This window comes from Aegilops tauschii, chromosome 6 (assembly GCF_002575655.3).
Source record: "Aegilops tauschii subsp. strangulata cultivar AL8/78 chromosome 6, Aet v6.0, whole genome shotgun sequence".
Taxonomy (NCBI): Eukaryota; Viridiplantae; Streptophyta; class Magnoliopsida; order Poales; family Poaceae; genus Aegilops; species Aegilops tauschii.
In genome coordinates this window covers 205,203,221-205,217,254 of record NC_053040.3, presented here as the reverse complement: position 1 = coordinate 205,217,254, position 14,034 = coordinate 205,203,221, and positions in this window count along the sequence as shown.

The window sequence follows — 14,034 nt, the reverse complement described above, 5'->3', positions numbered from 1 at the left end:
TTGGCCATTGAGAGCTCTGTTGATCCTAGTGCCAGCAAGAAGACCAAGAACGAAGCCCCCGGCAAGGGAGCTGCCACATGCGCTGATTGCCGGGAGGCCGCAGCAGCAGAGAAAGCTGGGTAATCCGACAGGCCGTACTACAAAATCCACCGCACCAAGGGCCATGATCTCCAAGAGAGTTATCAAGTTGAGAAACTTGTTAAGAAACAAAAGGTTGAATATGAGAAGCGTGACAGGGAGAGAGACCAAGAGGGTGCTGGCGGGAAAGGCCATCGTAGTAGAGGAGGCCGCCGCGGCAAGGCCCCAAAGCAGAAGGAAAGGCCCGCCAGAGGCTGCGAAAAGAAAGAAGGAGATGATGGGAGTGATGAGGAGGATGAAGAAGAAACCATCGAACAAGAATTCCAGAAGGCAACTGAAGCCATGTGCAATGATGGGGGTGCGTCCTTGCACTCCTCTCATCGGCAGCTCAAGTACATGGGCGCGTGAAGTCAATGTCACGGAGCCAACTCAGGATTCCCGAAGGCCACTTAAAATGTCCCGCGCGCCTATCATCTTTGACAAAGAGGATCACCCCGACCACACCACTGCAGTAGGGTGTTTGTCGTTGTTGGTTTCCCCAATGATCTGAAACCTCAAGGTAACAAAGATGCTAGTTGACGGCGGGGCTGGGCTGAACTTGATCTCCCCTAAGGTGGTTGGCAAGCTGCAGATCCCTGCACTAGAAAAAAATACACTTCCGTGATGATACGTGTTTGTCACAGTAGGTCGCGTTTTCTATCATGCATGTACATCCATGACGATTTTATGACAGAATCAAGATAGCCATACCTATGCTGTCGTAGAAGTGTTCCAGGACATTACCAAAATTATCATCACAGAAGTGTCCACTTCCATGACGATAAATCGCGCATCACAGAAGTGCTTTCGTCAAGGGTGACCGACACGTGGCATCCACCGTAACGGAACGCCGTTAAGCTATCGGGTCTGGTTTTGGATCCGATAACCCGTTAACAGCCCGGACCAATGGGGATTTTCCACATGTAAAATCATCATTGGCTGGAGGAAACACGTGTCAGCTCTGCGTTGGCACAGGTGTCAATCATCCAATGGGTGAGATGCGCCTATGATATGTTGACACGTGGACCGGCTCAAAAGTGGCCCATAAGGTTTAAATGCCCCCCAACTAAAGGCCCACAGGATTTTGCGGACCATAATGGGCCGGCCCAGCTAACGGCCCACGAAATTTTGCGGACCATAATGGGCTGGCCCAGCTAAAGGCCCACAAGATTTTGCGGGCCATAATGGGCCGGCCCAGGTAAAGGCCCACAAGATTTTTGCGGGCCATAATGGGATGGCCCAGGTGAAGGCCCACAAGATTTTTGTGGTCCATAATGGGCCGGCCCAGCTAAACGCCCATGAGATTTCGCCGACATTAATGGGCCGGCCCAGCTGTAGGCCCACAACATTTTGAGGACCCTAGTAGGCCGGCCCATTAACTGGCTGCCATGTTTTGGGCCAAATTCCGGCCCATATTTGATCCGGTCCATTAATGGTCTGCCACATTTCGGGCCTAATAATGGCCCATATGAGATCCGGCCCGTTAAAAGCCTACCACGTTCTGGGCCAAATTATGGCCCAGATCAGGTCCGGCCCTTTAAGAGGCTTTGGGCTAAATTATGGCCCATATCAGATTCGGCCCGTCAACTAGACGCTATGCTTTTGGGCCCACTTGCTAAAGGCCCATTTAGTAATTCGGCCTGATATTAGTTTCGGCATGTTAAGGGCCCGTTTAACATTTCGGCCCTATATTAATTTCGGCCTGTTAAAAGCCAGTCATATAGTTGGGCCTAACTACGACTCGATTTGCATCCAGCCTGCTCGCAGCCGATAATCTGATTGGGCAAAAGAAGGACCGAGACAATTTTGGCCTGTTAAAAGCCCGTGATTTTATTGGCACAATCATGGGCCGGGGTCCATTTCGGGTTACTGCCGGCCCGTGAGCTGTTCGGCACGTTTCAGGCCCAACCTACTTCTCAGCCTCCTAAAAGCCCATTGAGTTTTCTTGCGAAAAGAGGGTCGGCGGTTTACTCGGCCTATTCAAGGCTGGAATCTACTAGTGGGCTAGTTTACATTTAGGCCTTTTAGCAGACCAAGATGACAGAGCCCATGATGCGGATCATACATCGTGATTGCATGACGGCCCGATAATGTACCGTAATTTTATGGTTTGGCCGGTTTACTGCGAAGACAGGATATATATACAGTAAAATAACTGCAACGTCGTGAATAAGAAAAAACCTAGACTATTCAATAAAGAAATTACAGCATATTACATCCACTGGGCATCAAAGTTCGCCACTATGATAATAAAGCACAAGCAGACAACAGATAACATACACTGGGCATCAAAGATCGGCACGAGTGCAAATAAACACGCCGACAAAATAATATAGAAAACCGACAACACTACAATAGAGTTCAAGAAAGGTTAGCCCTGCTGGGGAGCTGTAGTGCAAACAGCTGAGCAAGATGATGAGACTGCGCTTGTTTAACACTTATGTCCTCCTCACTCTGAAAGATAAACAAGCAGACAGATGACAGGTTTTGCACATAAAAGTATCAGTGCTGACAATTCATCACATTTCTTACTCACGAATAAAGTGACACGGTTTAAAATTGCATTAACACAATATGGTATTGTTCAGGTCAAGACATGGCAGGAAATGACATCGTGAAGGAGTTGGCAGCTTCACGACACCACTAGATTACATATCAAGAACTCATAAGTATCAATGGTTAGTGTGTTGTCAATTTATCCCATTTCTGGTTGGCAAATAAAGAGACGGTTTAAATAATAGTATAATGATATGACATTGTTCATAGTTAAGACATTGTAGAATATGACATTGTGCTGCAGTGGGTAGGTTCACCACACCACTGGATTACGGATCAAGAACAGAAGCATACATGGAGTGCAAAAGAAGATCACTTGCTCTGTATAGTTTAATTTACATGGTATGAAGAAGAAACTTGGTTGTACAACTGAACACTTAAATTGAGAAGGACAAACTTTTGTTTATGAACTACATAATAAACTTTAAACATGCAATTTGATGCAAACACCAAAAATAAACAGCTGTTGCAGTCATGCCTAACCAAATATACACAACAAAGTTTGAAGGCTTGAGAAGGACAAACTTACATTATTGGTGAAGACAGGCTCTATAGAGCCCTTGTCCATGTTGATGCGGGGGCAATTCAAGAAGTTTACCACAGAATCTTCTTCATAAGCATTGCCTTTATTCTACATTTTGTTAAGAGTAAATATAGATGAGATCATATAAGAAAAAATGGAGAATATTTAAGATAAGATGAAGAGTGATGCTACATAACCAAGTAGCTATAAATGTAAGTAAAACGATACAGGCAAAAGGTACAGCCAAGAGCAATGCACAGCTAAACTTCTTCAGTACCATCAGTGTTATCCAACCTTATGGTAAGAGTAAATATAGATCTGATGTGTAGAAAATGGAGGGCAAAGGAAAATAAGCTGCAGAGTGATGGTACATGAACAACTACCTGTCAGTATAAGTACACTGATAAAGGACAGCAAGTACTTATAAGAACAATGCGGAGCTAAAAAATTCAATGGCATTGGATATATTCTACACTAATGTAACCATTCATATAGATCAGATAATTTGGAGCGAACAATTGATAAGCAAGCTATCATGCATACTGCTGTCACATAATGAACCAGGTATGTATGCAAGTACAGTGATACAGGACAACAGGTACTAACAAGAGCAAAGCAGCGGGCAGCATATTTGCGATATCCTGTCGTTCTTTTCAAACCGGAATTCTTCTTCGAGCAGATTTCCTGCAAAGAAGATCCGTAAGGCACATGCGGAAAAGTAGAAGTTCAAATTGTCATGTGATTTCATATACAGTACCTCATCCTGGGAACGAGGCCAGTGCATAACAAGGTTTTTCCATTCAATGTCTTCTAAATTTAGCACAGGAGACTTCCCCAGAAATCCATTTATAGACTTGCCATCAAAGTGTGATTTCCTCAGGTAACACCGATACTGCTGCAATGCTTCCTTGAAAAGCACAAGCAAGCTTTGCTCGTCATGACTATCCAGACTGACCCTCGCCCACTTACAACAATGTAATGTAACTCATTGATGTGTTCAATAAGTAGAAAACAGGAAAATAATAACCATGAATAATAGCACTTACAAGTAAGTTGGACAGGAAGATGTGAAAATGGTTTTTGTCTTCATTATAATCTTCCCGTGATGGGAATATATGCACGTAGTCCCTAACAACATTGAAAGCATTATCTTTTAGACTGGGAATAACTGCAATGGGGTTCCAATCTGCAGGAATTGGCCCTCTCTGTAGTTGGGATAGCTCTTCGGCCGGTGGACTTGCTGTAGTTTTTACTGGAGTGGGATTTTTCTGTGGTACAGCTGGTGTATGGCAACTGAAATCGGTATACCTTTTGCTGGAGTGCAGGTCCTGTGTGGTGGGGCTAGTGGTGTGGCCAGTGAAGTATGGGTACAGTCTGCTGGAGTCAGTCCTACGTTTTGTGTCACTGGTTGTACAGCCAATATTAGTTGGGTGTTGTCTGATTTCTCCAGCACAACCACATTTTTCAAGGACTTTGCTGGTGCTCCTTCAGGTTCGGCAATCACCCTCTTCCTTTTTGATGTCTGATGCACAAGAACAACATTTGAGTCGAAAAACATGGTATGATGACAGATGGAATATGTATTGATAATGGATGGACATGGCATCTCGACGTATATGATGAGTAAACTAAGTAGATGGCGGTGCAACAAAGTAGAAGAAATGCAAGACAACATATGCAAGATACACGCAATCAATAAAACCTTGCCAAATTAGAACAGGCACCTTGATGGGTGAACAGGACAGGCCATCTGCCTTTGACTCCTCGAGGTTAGAATAGTCATTAGGATCATATTCTGAACAAGAATCAACAGGTGGGGAGCGTATGAGTTTCATTGCATCCAGAATGGCACTCAATGCCTTGGTGCCAATTTTGTAAGTCATTGCAGTGTTTAGCTTCAAGAGTGGACTGCTGCTAGTGCGACACAAAGCAGCTACATAGATCATAGTGTAGATATAATGAGAAAACCGTAAGCATCAGAGTAAAATCAGCAAAGTGGAACTTGCTGTAATATATGTGCTAGTATTGCCGGTACGGCTAGAAAGGCTTCGTATACCATTTCTCTTCAACTGAAGGTGCGGTACTATTAATATCAGTGTAACTCTCAAAGGCGACACAACTCCCCGCATTTCCTTGCTATTCTTATAGGATTCAAGTGGGCAGGCCACTACAAATCCTATGCCCATGTTTACAAAATCCTACGAATCAAACCCGAAGAGTTCAAAGTGTCCATCACAACCGACCAGATAGACCTCTACACTGCAAATGTCCCTGCTCATCTTCACTACAAGGAACATACTGTACTACTATCATACTCCCTCTGTTCCAAAATATAAGTCTTGGTAGAGATTTCCACTATGGATCACATACAGATGTATCCAGATACATTTTAGAGTGTGGATTCACTCATTTTGCTCCATATGTAGTCCATGGTGGAATCTATACAAAGACTTGTATTTAGGAACTGAGAGAGTACTTATTAAAGAAGAACTGAAGACGAACATGCTAAAGAAGAGCAAGCAGATTTCGGATAATAAAATGTTCGTTGCGTAGTGCCCACACATGATGAACCAGAGCGCATGAAGAAAGCAACTCCCTGCTGTCTCTCTATATGTGGTGCACGTGCTTTTCAAAAGTAAAGTAGGAACATTAGTTGACCAATTAAATGTTATCTATTTTAGTAATATCAGCATCATATCAGATTCATACTTGAGCAAAAAGTTTGGAATTATGAGCGGCACATTGTTTAGCTTGATGGATTCATGAGCAGTGCTAAGCAGGTACGATGATGGTACTGAATATAAAGGCATGTCTGCATGCAAGTCATGTGACTTTTGTCATTTGGGTCAGTCGACCATTTCAGGCGGTTGGATGAAGATCCTACGTCTCCTAACCCTTCTTCTTCCTCGTCTCTGATTCTTCCCATACAGAACACCGCACGGGCCGCCGGCCGGACCACCGGCCCCAACCGCCTGTGTTCCTCCGCCACCCCCACCCCCCACCCCCACCCCACCCGCGTCGAGTTTTCTTCATTCAGCGAGGCCCCACCATCACCCCCCACAACCACCGTCCCCACCCGAGCCCCTTCATTCGCACCGGCGAACTCCGGCGAGCTCTGAAAAATCGACTGACCCAATTTTGAAATTTATACTACTGTGATTTAACTAGTGTGGAACATAAAAGGGGAAAACCATAAGCATTGGGAGTATCGTGTTGAGCATGCCATGGCGGATCTGAAGGTGCAAACCGGACAAAGGCAACTTCGCAACCAATGTTTGCTTTCAACTAGCAAGTAAGTGATGGACAAGAAATCAGAGTAAAGCAGTGGCTATCTATTTTCTTGCTGCGATAAATATGTTCAGCAGATACGAAAGAGTACCGCCTCTGGTGCGGCGCCGTGTATGCATCTGCTGGGAATTTGACGGTGCTACGGTAGCGATGGCTGTCAACGGCGTGGAAGCAGATCTAGGAGGGTAGACAGTGGCGGCGGGGCGCGGTGGACGAGACGGTCGTAGGAGCGGCGCTGGCAAGGTGGACGACGGCAGGGATGAAGCGAGAGGACGGGATGCAAGGATCCTGGTCCAAAGCCATGGATGAGAGAGGTCGATCTCTTGTAATGGACGGCGGCATCGGGGTATCAGCTCCGCCATGGTGGATGAGGACGGTGGTGGATGGGGTGGCGGACGGAGGAGGCTGGGGTGGAGAGGGTGTTTTGGTGCCCATGGAGTACGAATGGGGAAATGGAGGTAGAGAGGAAGGGGGGAACCATGTCTTTAGGGCGCGCTTGTCTCAAATGCGAGGAAATTTACAAACTTAGCCCCCGTTTCAAATTTCCTACATCACATCAATATTAGTCGGTTGTGGATAGGACAGCAATCTCGCATACACCGAATATTTGCCGAAGAGAGTTTGTTTCTGGCACCCACCGTGTATGAATCAGGGAGGGAGTCGATTTCGGCCGAGGACACACTGTGTTTTGGCGCCCACCGTGTATGAATCTGGGTGAGAGGCGGTTATGTCACGTTTGAGTGAAATTACAAACCTACCCCTATCGAAACCTATAGAAATTGAGCAGATAGGCTTTGCGTGGCAGGGATAGGCAGTAGTAATTTCCATCTCGCAGATTTTGGTTTCAGGCAGTTACTGCGACTTTCCCCGCTCCGTTCAAATTTTGCAGAGTGCACGTATACCGTGCCAACTCAATTCGAATCCCGTTTGTATTCTATTTTTTCGGGCAGGATCCATTTTCGATTGGAATAAAATTCTATATACATCATTTTTTTATATACTTTCAAAAGCACAACAAAAATTCTGCTCCTTTATATGTATAATATGATTTACAAATACAATGATCTCAAAATCATAAGGTTGAATTCAAAAAAATTAAACCAAATTATGTTCTACTAAAATGTATGGATCAGTAATATCTACATATTGAATAACATAGACGCGCGTGAATTCATATGAGTATGCATGTTTGATAGATCAATTTTGGTTTGAGTATGGAATACATGTATCATCATCTCGAATTCAAATATTTGAATCCCTTTTATGTTCACTCCGTTCATGCCCATCTCTCTTGCATGCATGCTCCTTCATGTAGCTATCACTCTCTTTTCTCCAGCTCACCCGCACACTCACTTCATGTTTCTCCTATCCACGCAAACATGGTCTCTCGACATCTCCCTTGAGAAGTGTCACACTCTCCCTATCATTATACATTACACGGTTTTCATTATCTCTCACGTCTATACCATTCTCTGGTATCACTAGGTACCTAAGCTTTCTTTTTCACCGCCACACACACAGTCTCCACTCGTATTTCACTTTGTCTTTCTCTCTATGGGATTCTCTCACACACCCTATATGTCTCTAGATATGACTCATACCACTAAAATTACTCTTTCTCTCTCTCCTATAGACACAACATTTGTTGCGGTCTCCTTTTCGTCTCCATCATAGACTGACATTATTCATTTGTTTACCGATCAGACAAACTCCCCCCACTCTCTCATACACACACACACAACTCCTGCTTCCACTCCCCTTCCCGAATACCTTCTCTCTCACACACACACACAAAACTCTCACTTTCGCACCAACGACTCATATTTCTCTCAGAAACATTTATCGACTAGCCTCTAGATAGGTTTATACACCCACACACTCGTGCTTCCACTATCGCACACATGTCTCTCTCCCGCTCCTTGTATCTGTGTAGATTTTTCTTCCCTTCTTGAGACACGCCCTCTCGATCGTGCACACACACACTATCGCCTCATTTTAAGCTGATACCTCTCGCACACACACTCTTTGTGTCTTTGTCACACATGCACTCCGTCCTCCTCCTCTCTCCCTCTCTCTCTCTCTCACACATGGGCTTTTTGCCACAACTAGCAAGATGCCCATGCGTTGCACGGAACATCAAGATGAATTTGTGTGAGTAGTTTATCTTGTGGGATAAAAGGATCAACGAGGGAAGGCCCTATTTGCAAGTGTGGAGAGGGGTGTGGGTATCTTTTTGCAAAATTGCCATAGTTTCCTTCCTATCCGTCAGATATAGATCGGACGACCTATATTGCAGGATGGCAGGCACACGATCATCACCGACTATGCTTTTTATAAGAGTAGGGATAAAAAATAGAGTTGGTGATGATGGTGGGCCTGCCATCCTGCAATATAGGTCGTCCGATTTATATCTGACGGATAGGAAGGAAACTATGGCAATTTACACGCACTCCTCTCCACATTTGCAGATAAGGCCTTCCCTCGTTCATCCATTTCTCCCACAAGGTCTTGATGTTCCGTGCAACGCACGGGCATCTTGCTAGTAAGAGTAGAATCAAATTAGACATATACCACTTCTCGAATCTTGAAACCAACAACATTCCTCCCTTATCTCATCAAAACCGCCAAAGGAATATATTTTGAGTGAAACATAACATATTTTTAGTGATATACGTATTTCAAAACTAGACTTTTTTCTATCAAATCGGTGAATATGTATTAATCTACTCTGATCGTGTGGCAACGCATTGGCACATTGCTAGTAGTTATTATAATTTTTTGGACACCAGACAAACGGTGGAGTACATATACAAAGAGAAGAGGCGCACGCACGCAGTCGGTCTCTCGCTGTCTCTCACACATGAGTGTTACATAAAGGCAACGTTAACAAATAAACCCTAAAGCCCTAGGTGCACGATTGCTGCATTCGCGGGTACCGGGTACGAGGTGGAGCGCACCATTGTAGGAATAGTCAGCTCGCGTGATAATTTGATCCGTAGGAGTTGATGGTCGGGACCACAGGTGAATAACTTGGAGGCGGTGGCTTGCCAGTTGCCACAGATCGAGTATCCACGTTTAAAATATCATTTTTTTAGCGGGGTTAAGAGTTCCGATTTTCAATGGCGCGTTATAAGTACTAACTAGTTTTAAGAACGATTGGTATGGAGCGAAAATGGAATTCATAGTACTATGTACCTCCTTGGCATATTGTTGCATGGGTTTATTTTGCGAGATGTTGAACCTGGTATTTCTAGGGAAAATACTATGGTTTAGATTTAGATGTTAGTTTTTAGTAATGAAAATTGGATGGGGAAACCCTTCTTTGATTAAAAAAAACTACTACCTCTGTTCTGGTTTACTAGTCCCCATCGTATTTTGGGTCAAAGTTTGTCCACGAATTTTACTTGTAAAATGTGAATGGAAAACGAGATTTTGTTATACCCAAACAAAAAAGGACTGGAGGGAGTGATTGCTCTGACACGGACGTGACCTCTCATAGCGCAGGCATTGAACTGGCGCGTCGGCCAAGAGGGCCCCACTCGCTGCAGGCCCGGCTGAACATGCCTCCTCGCCGCATGCAACCGGCTTCAGACTGCCCCGCTTGCCTTCATTGAATCCGCGCGTGTGCCGGCAACACGTCCTTCCGCAAGCCGGCCTGGCATTTTAGAACACAAAAAATGACCAAAATATAATTAATTACGCATGGTCTTGACTTGTTGTGCTCGCACTGGTAGCAGGAACTAGAGGTTTTTCTTTATTTATAACTCTCCTCAAAAAATTTTTGACTTTCAAGTGAATCATGGTTGTGGACATTCTGTATGAATGTGCAGATATCTGTGAACATGAGTTTGATGTGGAAGTTGAACTTGGAATGTCGGGCTTGCGCGTGAACTATACCATGTCCAATGCTTCGTCTGTTATTGTTTGGAAAGTAATTGCTGTTATTACATGACCTGAAAAAAATATTTTGTGCCACATGAGTAGATGAACGGACATCACAATAGGCATGCTGACTGGATAAACACTTGAACCTAGCTATTATGAAGGAAATTTTGTATTGACAACAATTTTAGATAGTAGGAGACGCCTAGCCTGCTCTGCCTCTCCTAGCTTATTTCTGGCTTCTTCCATCTCTTCTTTGGCATGGGTGAAGAGAGCATCCGATTGCTCTTTTCGCTTCTTCAGGAACTCAGCTACATTCTCAAGGGCTGCTGCACGCTTTCTTTTAGCCTTTACTAGAGCCACGAGGACACGAACAACTGACGACTCCATCTGGCTTGTGCGTAATCCAGCATCATCTGGGAATTTGCACCTTGTGTCTAATCCAACATCATTACGGAACTGGCACCTTGTGTGTAATCCAGCCTCATTTTGGAAACATGATCTCGAGGTAGACCATACTTCCCTCCTCGCAAGAACTGCATCCTGACATGAATTTACTTATTTTTTAGATCAATACTCAGAGCAAGCCAGATCCATTTAGTAGAAGCCAGATAAACAGAACTCGGAGAAGTGAATTCAAAAGGAAAAAATAGAAAAACAGACTACAAGGTGAGAACACCCACTTCCTACATCAAGCTAAAAAAGAAAGCATTAGGACGATTAAGACTCTTCTTATTACACACTGAAGAATACGAGGCTTAAGAGAAACAGAAACTACAACATATACACATCGAAGAACACGAGGCTAAACGAAAGTAATTGAAAGGGTGTTACTTACCAAAGCTCGTTTTACAGGTTCGGTGCATCACCTCTTTATCTTGCCACGCTCCTTGAAGATGTCCCCAATATCCCGTGTTTGGTCTTCATTGCTCCTCTACATGTTCGCACTCGTGGTTTTAAAATCTCAACATGGCAAGAAAAATATACTACTAGTAATACTCGCGCATCTTGTGGGCAACATTAAAGCACTCGTCTGCCATGTTAGAGCATCTCCAACAGAATCGCAATGCGCGGCGCTTTAAAAAAGCGTTTATAGTGCTGAGATCGAGAAGTAGAGATAGAGAGTAGAGACTAGAGAGTAGAGGATAGTTCTCAGCATAGATAGATAACAAAAATAGATTATTCAACTACTCCTCGTCATCCTACTCCTCCTCGGTGTTGTCCTCCTCCAACGTCTGACTGTAGGCGTGAAGATACCGATCGTTGTCGGATTCCCAGAGCGACGCTGCTCCTAGCCTCATGTTGAATTGAGCGTCCGCTTTTCGCCGACGCTTGTCCTCGCGATAGGCGGCTCGTTCCGCCCTCCTCTTATCCCTCTCCGCCCTCCTTTGCGCGTATAACTCGCGCTCGTTGATGATGTCCTGCGGGAACCGTTGGCGCCACAACGCCATGGCTTCCTCGTCCATCGCGGCGATGCCGAGATGGTGCTCCCACCTCCGGTTGTCGCGACGATCCTCGTCGGTGATAAGCCGCGGCAGAGGTGCGAGCTCCTGTGTCCGATCCCGCGTCGGCACGTTGGGGAAGTTCAATGTTCTATCAGGCCACCGGAGGTGCCACGCGGCCACATCGTACGCGCGGGTGGCCTAGTTGGCGGTGTCGAAATTGCCGAGGCTGAGGCGCATCCCGCGGAACCAGATCTCGGCGGAGAAGCCGCTGGAGGGGTGCGCGCGGACGCCACGGTATCCCCAAATTTCCCGGCGATGCAGCAGCATGGTGGCGCGGCGGCGGCGAGGCGAGAAAGAGCGGGGGGAGAGCGGTGGTGAGGCACAGAGCGGGGAGAGAGTGATGGCAAGGCACAGAGCGGTGGGAGGGCGTTGGATTCTATAAAGCGCGCCGGACGCCGCGCGCCAAAACAAGCGCATGCCCGGCCGCTTTTTTTTGAATATTTACTGTAGGGTAAAAACCCCACAGTCCTTTATTGCCTCAACCAAACCAAATCAAACTGTACAGGGATTACAATATTTACAGGCCTAAGCTAAAAAGAAAGAAAGCTTACTTTAGATGAGGGATTTAACCCAATCAACAAGTCTAGCCCTAAGGTTATCCTTAAGTCTATGGGACAATAGAAGGATATCATGAATAAAATTACATCTCCATGCAGCAAAAGTAGCCCTCGTCCCCCTGAAGGTTCGTCCATTCCTCAGAATCCAAATATTCCAAGAAGCTGTGAGCATCACTTCAAGGAAGACTGGGTGTCCAAAACTTTGCCTTGCTTGGGAGATGCACTGTTGAGTATTTGAACCATGGTTCCAATCCACTTGCAAATAATTCCGAATCCTGCAACTGAAATTGCATTCAAAGAAAAGATGTGCTCTGTCCTCATAGACAAACGCATTGCAGATGACACATAAATTATCATCTAGAGGGGACCTCCGATGCCGTCTGACTAACAAGTCCTTAGTATTGAGCATGTCAAAGAAAATGAGCTTGCCCGACAGCTTTTTCCCGCGCGCGCAATCCTTTCCCGACGTCTCTGCTATCTCTACTCTCTTCTCTACTGTTATATTTATTTTATATTTAATATTTATCTCTACTTCTCTACTCTCTACTTTTTTCTCTCTACTTTTTTCTTATAAAAAAGCAGAGTTGGTGATGATGTTGTGTCTGCCACCTGCAATATAGGCCATCCAATCTATATCTAACGGATAGGAAGGAAACTATGACAATTTACCCGCACTCCTCTCCACATTGGTAGATAAGGCCTTCCCTTGTTCATCCTTTTCTCCCACAAGATCTTGATGTTCCGTGCAACGCTCGGGCATCTTGCTAGTCTTATAAAAAACAGAGTTGGTGATGATGGTGTGCCTGCCATCCTGCAATATAGGCCATCCAATTTATATCTGAGAGATAGGAAGGAAACAATGGCAATTTTGCAAAAAGATACCCACACCCCTCTCCAGATTTGCAAATAAGGCCTTCCCTCGTTCATCCTTTCTCCCACAAGATAAACTACTCATACAAATGCAATTTGATGCGTGCAACGCATGGTCATCTTGCTAGTTGTAAAAAACTTTCCATCATTTGCCACACTACTGGTTGCAGATGAAAAACCTACCCAAGCACAGCGCGATATAGGAGTGACGCACAATTACAAGCTGATATTCTGTTGGACAATGGAGGCTATAACCAATTACTTTTACAGGAACAATAGCACCCAGGAAATTTGAAGGGTAGGTATGAACAAAATTGGAACTGCACATGTACTGCTAAGTGATTCAATACACACATTACCAATCAAGGAGGAGAACGATGATCGCGGCGGCCTCTGTGAGTCATGGTCGGCAAAGGGAGTCAGTTCATTGTCCACGATGGTGTGTGCTTCTGCGCTTGGCGTCGGCTTCTGGGAAGCAGATCCGAGACCGTGGAAGACGGTGCCGGGGAAGAGGCTCCGTGTACGACAACGACGGTGGACCAGCTCTAGTGCGGCGTACGAGGTCGTTGATGAGGCAGATGCGCTGCGGTGGACGAGTGCGCCGATGTAGAAGGGGAGGAGCATGATGGCTGCGGTGCCGTGGAGAAGTCGACTTTGCGGTGGGGATAGAAAATGGGGAGTATACAGGTGTACTACTCTGGGTGCCGGGGTGGGGTTGGCTGGGTAGGGTGAACCT